Below are 6,000 nucleotides of genomic sequence, written 5' to 3'. Positions count from 1 at the left end.
GGGCAGGGTTTGGGGGCTGGGAAGGAAAGGGAAAAGATTAGGGTTTGGGGATGATGAAAGGGCTTTCTACGGGTAAGGATGGCAAAGGGTGGCAGTGACGGAAAGTCAGGCAACCTGTCCTGTCCGTCTTTTTGTATCGTGAATTGGAAAGACTGCAAGGGGGAGGGGAGTTGCTTGCGCCCTAAAGGAGGAGTTATTCAGATTCATTGCAGTGGGCGGCGGCTGCAAAACGCACCATTCTTCTTGTTTTGGCTCTGCAAAGCAGCCTTTTCAAGGGTTGGCTTGGGTGACAAAATGTCTTGTGTAGGCGTGGGTTTGTCTCCCTCTCGCTCTCTCTCCCTAAGATGTGTCCGGCATAGGCCAGGTGTGCCACTCGAGGCCCAAACCAATTCTGGTTATCGCTTCTCGGCCTTTTGGCTAAGATCAAGTGTAGTATCTGTTCTTATCAGTTTAATATCTGATACGTCCCCTATCTGGGGACCATATATTAAATGGATTTTTAGAACAGGGAGATGGAAAAAGAGCTTGCTCTGTCCACTCCACGCATTGACCTGGTATTGCAGTACCTCCAGGAACGGTGCACCCCTTCTTAACCCAGTTTCCAAAAGCAGAACTCAATTCACCTGATTCATATTAGCCCGATTTAATGAATTGGAAGAAAGCATACGTCTTCATATGCACCTCAATTTGGCCCATTCACTTTTCACACTTCCTCCTTTTGTTTTTTATCTTTCACACTTTTGACTTTCTTTATTCATCCAAATAGCAAACTCATCACCACTCAACCTGACCAACTCGGCTATGTCCCCGTGCTGCAGTTCTCTGTCTTATCTAGATCATTTGCAATTGAATGGAATAGATCCCTTTTGGACAAAGTGGATTCACCTGCTGCTGCAGTGACCACAGGTGTGATAACATCTAGAATTGGCATCTGGTGCGATCTCTCCGCTTCCACTCCAAAGAAAGTTACCTGTTTATTCCTATCATGCATTGGTTTTTGGGGTTTTCTTTGAGTAATGATGATCTCTTTAGTAGTCTGTTGGCGCCCTCTCCTGGAGGAATAGTTTGCTTGCTCTTGGACATTCTAAAAGAGAGGTCATGATAGACATTGAGCTTCTGAGCTCAATTGGGGACAGTCATGGGTGATGAATGTTTGCAACCTACTGCGAAGCCTCATACCGCAATATAAGGAACGTCAAATACTAAGAAAGGGCGGCCTATGAAAGAATTACTACTTTCAATAAGTACACTTAAACGGCTAATTGGGAATAGAAAAACTGTAAAAAGCCCTCTGAGAAAGCCCCCCTCTAACCTTTGATAGTAAGCTTTTCTGTAGTCTGCCTGTTGATGTATTTTCCGTTTGAACTGTGCACAACATGAAGAGACGGAACACTGGCGGCTTGTCACAATGCCCCCCGATGACATCACAATAGCGCTGCTGCCTAGAAAACAAGCTGCGCAGAAGAAGTTGTTCTTTGGGTGGGAGGGTGGGCTAGTGGAAGGAGGGGGCAATCTCTTTTTTTCCCGGGTGGTAGGGGGATGACAGGAGAAGGGAAGCGGGTGGTGAGAAAGGTACAGAGGGCAGGGTTTGGGGGCTGGGAAGGAAAGGGAAAAGATTAGGGTTTGGGGATGATGAAAGGGCTTTCTACGGGTAAGGATGGCAAAGGGTGGCAGTGACGGAAAGTCAGGCAACCTGTCCTGTCCGTCTTTTTGTATCGTGAATTGGAAAGACTGCAAGGGGGAGGGGAGTTGCTTGCGCCCTAAAGGAGGAGTTATTCAGATTCATTGCAGTGGGCGGCGGCTGCAAAACGCACCATTCTTCTTGTTTTGGCTCTGCAAAGCAGCCTTTTCAAGGGTTGGCTTGGGTGACAAAATGTCTTGTGTAGGCGTGGGTTTGTCTCCCTCTCGCTCTCTCTCCCTAAGATGTGTCCGGCATAGGCCAGGGTGCCACTCGAGGCCCAAACCAATTCTGGTTATCGCTTCTCGGCCTTTTGGCTAAGATCAAGTGTAGTATCTGTTCTTATCAGTTTAATATCTGATACGTCCCCTATCTGGGGACCATATATTAAATGGATTTTTAGAACAGGGAGATGGAAAAAGAGCTTGCTCTGTCCACTCCACGCATTGACCTGGTATTGCAGTACCTCCAGGAACGGTGCACCCCTTCTTAACCCAGTTTCCAAAAGCAGAACTCAATTCACCTGATTCATATTAGCCCGATTTAATGAATTGGAAGAAAGCATACGTCTTCATATGCACCTCAATTTGGCCCATTCACTTTTCACACTTCCTCCTTTTGTTTTTTATCTTTCACACTTTTGACTTTCTTTATTCATCCAAATAGCAAACTCATCACCACTCAACCTGACCAACTCGGCTATGTCCCCGTGCTGCAGTTCTCTGTCTTATCTAGATCATTTGCAATTGAATGGAATAGATCCCTTTTGGACAAAGTGGATTCACCTGCTGCTGCAGTGACCACAGGTGTGATAACATCTAGAATTGGCATCTGGTGCGATCTCTCCGCTTCCACTCCAAAGAAAGTTACCTGTTTATTCCTATCATGCATTGGTTTTTGGGGTTTTCTTTGAGTAATGATGATCTCTTTAGTAGTCTGTTGGCGCCCTCTCCTGGAGGAATAGTTTGCTTGCTCTTGGACATTCTAAAAGAGAGGTCATGATAGACATTGAGCTTCTGAGCTCAATTGGGGACAGTCATGGGTGATGAATGTTTGCAACCTACTGCGAAGCCTCATACCGCAATATAAGGAACGTCAAATACTAAGAAAGGGCGGCCTATGAAAGAATTACTACTTTCAATAAGTACACTTAAACGGCTAATTGGGAATAGAAAAACTGTAAAAAGCCCTCTGAGAAAGCCCCCCTCTAACCTTTGATAGTAAGCTTTTCTGTAGTCTGCCTGTTGATGTATTTTCCGTTTGAACTGTGCACAACATGAAGAGACGGAACACTGGCGGCTTGTCACAATGCCCCCCGATGACATCACAATAGCGCTGCTGCCTAGAAAACAAGCTGCGCAGAAGAAGTTGTTCTTTGGGTGGGAGGGTGGGCTAGTGGAAGGAGGGGGCAATCTCTTTTTTTCCCGGGTGGTAGGGGGATGACAGGAGAAGGGAAGCGGGTGGTGAGAAAGGTACAGAGGGCAGGGTTTGGGGGCTGGGAAGGAAAGGGAAAAGATTAGGGTTTGGGGATGATGAAAGGGCTTTCTACGGGTAAGGATGGCAAAGGGTGGCAGTGACGGAAAGTCAGGCAACCTGTCCTGTCCGTCTTTTTGTATCGTGAATTGGAAAGACTGCAAGGGGGAGGGGAGTTGCTTGCGCCCTAAAGGAGGAGTTATTCAGATTCATTGCAGTGGGCGGCGGCTGCAAAACGCACCATTCTTCTTGTTTTGGCTCTGCAAAGCAGCCTTTTCAAGGGTTGGCTTGGGTGACAAAATGTCTTGTGTAGGCGTGGGTTTGTCTCCCTCTCGCTCTCTCTCCCTAAGATGTGTCCGGCATAGGCCAGGGTGCCACTCGAGGCCCAAACCAATTCTGGTTATCGCTTCTCGGCCTTTTGGCTAAGATCAAGTGTAGTATCTGTTCTTATCAGTTTAATATCTGATACGTCCCCTATCTGGGGACCATATATTAAATGGATTTTTAGAACAGGGAGATGGAAAAAGAGCTTGCTCTGTCCACTCCACGCATTGACCTGGTATTGCAGTACCTCCAGGAACGGTGCACCCCTTCTTAACCCAGTTTCCAAAAGCAGAACTCAATTCACCTGATTCATATTAGCCCGATTTAATGAATTGGAAGAAAGCATACGTCTTCATATGCACCTCAATTTGGCCCATTCACTTTTCACACTTCCTCCTTTTGTTTTTTATCTTTCACACTTTTGACTTTCTTTATTCATCCAAATAGCAAACTCATCACCACTCAACCTGACCAACTCGGCTATGTCCCCGTGCTGCAGTTCTCTGTCTTATCTAGATCATTTGCAATTGAATGGAATAGATCCCTTTTGGACAAAGTGGATTCACCTGCTGCTGCAGTGACCACAGGTGTGATAACATCTAGAATTGGCATCTGGTGCGATCTCTCCGCTTCCACTCCAAAGAAAGTTACCTGTTTATTCCTATCATGCATTGGTTTTTGGGGTTTTCTTTGAGTAATGATGATCTCTTTAGTAGTCTGTTGGCGCCCTCTCCTGGAGGAATAGTTTGCTTGCTCTTGGACATTCTAAAAGAGAGGTCATGATAGACATTGAGCTTCTGAGCTCAATTGGGGACAGTCATGGGTGATGAATGTTTGCAACCTACTGCGAAGCCTCATACCGCAATATAAGGAACGTCAAATACTAAGAAAGGGCGGCCTATGAAAGAATTACTACTTTCAATAAGTACACTTAAACGGCTAATTGGGAATAGAAAAACTGTAAAAAGCCCTCTGAGAAAGCCCCCCTCTAACCTTTGATAGTAAGCTTTTCTGTAGTCTGCCTGTTGATGTATTTTCCGTTTGAACTGTGCACAACATGAAGAGACGGAACACTGGCGGCTTGTCACAATGCCCCCCGATGACATCACAATAGCGCTGCTGCCTAGAAAACAAGCTGCGCAGAAGAAGTTGTTCTTTGGGTGGGAGGGTGGGCTAGTGGAAGGAGGGGGCAATCTCTTTTTTTCCCGGGTGGTAGGGGGATGACAGGAGAAGGGAAGCGGGTGGTGAGAAAGGTACAGAGGGCAGGGTTTGGGGGCTGGGAAGGAAAGGGAAAAGATTAGGGTTTGGGGATGATGAAAGGGCTTTCTACGGGTAAGGATGGCAAAGGGTGGCAGTGACGGAAAGTCAGGCAACCTGTCCTGTCCGTCTTTTTGTATCGTGAATTGGAAAGACTGCAAGGGGGAGGGGAGTTGCTTGCGCCCTAAAGGAGGAGTTATTCAGATTCATTGCAGTGGGCGGCGGCTGCAAAACGCACCATTCTTCTTGTTTTGGCTCTGCAAAGCAGCCTTTTCAAGGGTTGGCTTGGGTGACAAAATGTCTTGTGTAGGCGTGGGTTTGTCTCCCTCTCGCTCTCTCTCCCTAAGATGTGTCCGGCATAGGCCAGGGTGCCACTCGAGGCCCAAACCAATTCTGGTTATCGCTTCTCGGCCTTTTGGCTAAGATCAAGTGTAGTATCTGTTCTTATCAGTTTAATATCTGATACGTCCCCTATCTGGGGACCATATATTAAATGGATTTTTAGAACAGGGAGATGGAAAAAGAGCTTGCTCTGTCCACTCCACGCATTGACCTGGTATTGCAGTACCTCCAGGAACGGTGCACCCCTTCTTAACCCAGTTTCCAAAAGCAGAACTCAATTCACCTGATTCATATTAGCCCGATTTAATGAATTGGAAGAAAGCATACGTCTTCATATGCACCTCAATTTGGCCCATTCACTTTTCACACTTCCTCCTTTTGTTTTTTATCTTTCACACTTTTGACTTTCTTTATTCATCCAAATAGCAAACTCATCACCACTCAACCTGACCAACTCGGCTATGTCCCCGTGCTGCAGTTCTCTGTCTTATCTAGATCATTTGCAATTGAATGGAATAGATCCCTTTTGGACAAAGTGGATTCACCTGCTGCTGCAGTGACCACAGGTGTGATAACATCTAGAATTGGCATCTGGTGCGATCTCTCCGCTTCCACTCCAAAGAAAGTTACCTGTTTATTCCTATCATGCATTGGTTTTTGGGGTTTTCTTTGAGTAATGATGATCTCTTTAGTAGTCTGTTGGCGCCCTCTCCTGGAGGAATAGTTTGCTTGCTCTTGGACATTCTAAAAGAGAGGTCATGATAGACATTGAGCTTCTGAGCTCAATTGGGGACAGTCATGGGTGATGAATGTTTGCAACCTACTGCGAAGCCTCATACCGCAATATAAGGAACGTCAAATACTAAGAAAGGGCGGCCTATGAAAGAATTACTACTTTCAATAAGTACACTTAAACGGCTAATTGG

General features: G+C 46.1%; 4 non-coding genes across 4 annotated transcripts; all 4 read left to right on the top strand.

Annotated features, from left to right (window-relative positions):
• The first annotated feature begins 397 nt into the window (after positions 1 to 397).
• LOC142288840 (U2 spliceosomal RNA) lies at positions 398 to 588 on the top strand. The gene has a single exon (XR_012749465.1). It is a non-coding gene; the product is annotated as a U2 spliceosomal RNA (small nuclear RNA).
• A 1,387-nt stretch (positions 589 to 1,975) lies between these two features.
• LOC142288838 (U2 spliceosomal RNA) lies at positions 1,976 to 2,166 on the top strand. Its single transcript, XR_012749464.1, has one exon. It is a non-coding gene; the product is annotated as a U2 spliceosomal RNA (small nuclear RNA).
• Positions 2,167 to 3,553: 1,387 nt separating this feature from the next.
• On the top strand, positions 3,554 to 3,744 carry LOC142288837 (U2 spliceosomal RNA). Its single transcript, XR_012749463.1, has one exon. It is a non-coding gene; the product is annotated as a U2 spliceosomal RNA (small nuclear RNA).
• A 1,387-nt stretch (positions 3,745 to 5,131) lies between these two features.
• Positions 5,132 to 5,322, top strand: LOC142288836 (U2 spliceosomal RNA). Its single transcript, XR_012749462.1, has one exon. It is a non-coding gene; the product is annotated as a U2 spliceosomal RNA (small nuclear RNA).
• Positions 5,323 to 6,000: the final 678 nt, after the last annotated feature.

Source organism: Anomaloglossus baeobatrachus, unplaced genomic scaffold (genome assembly GCF_048569485.1).
Source record: "Anomaloglossus baeobatrachus isolate aAnoBae1 unplaced genomic scaffold, aAnoBae1.hap1 Scaffold_852, whole genome shotgun sequence".
NCBI classification, from domain to species: domain Eukaryota; kingdom Metazoa; phylum Chordata; class Amphibia; order Anura; family Aromobatidae; genus Anomaloglossus; species Anomaloglossus baeobatrachus.
Note: the sequence above shows the minus strand (reverse complement) of the source record. Positions and strands in the feature narration are given on the sequence as shown.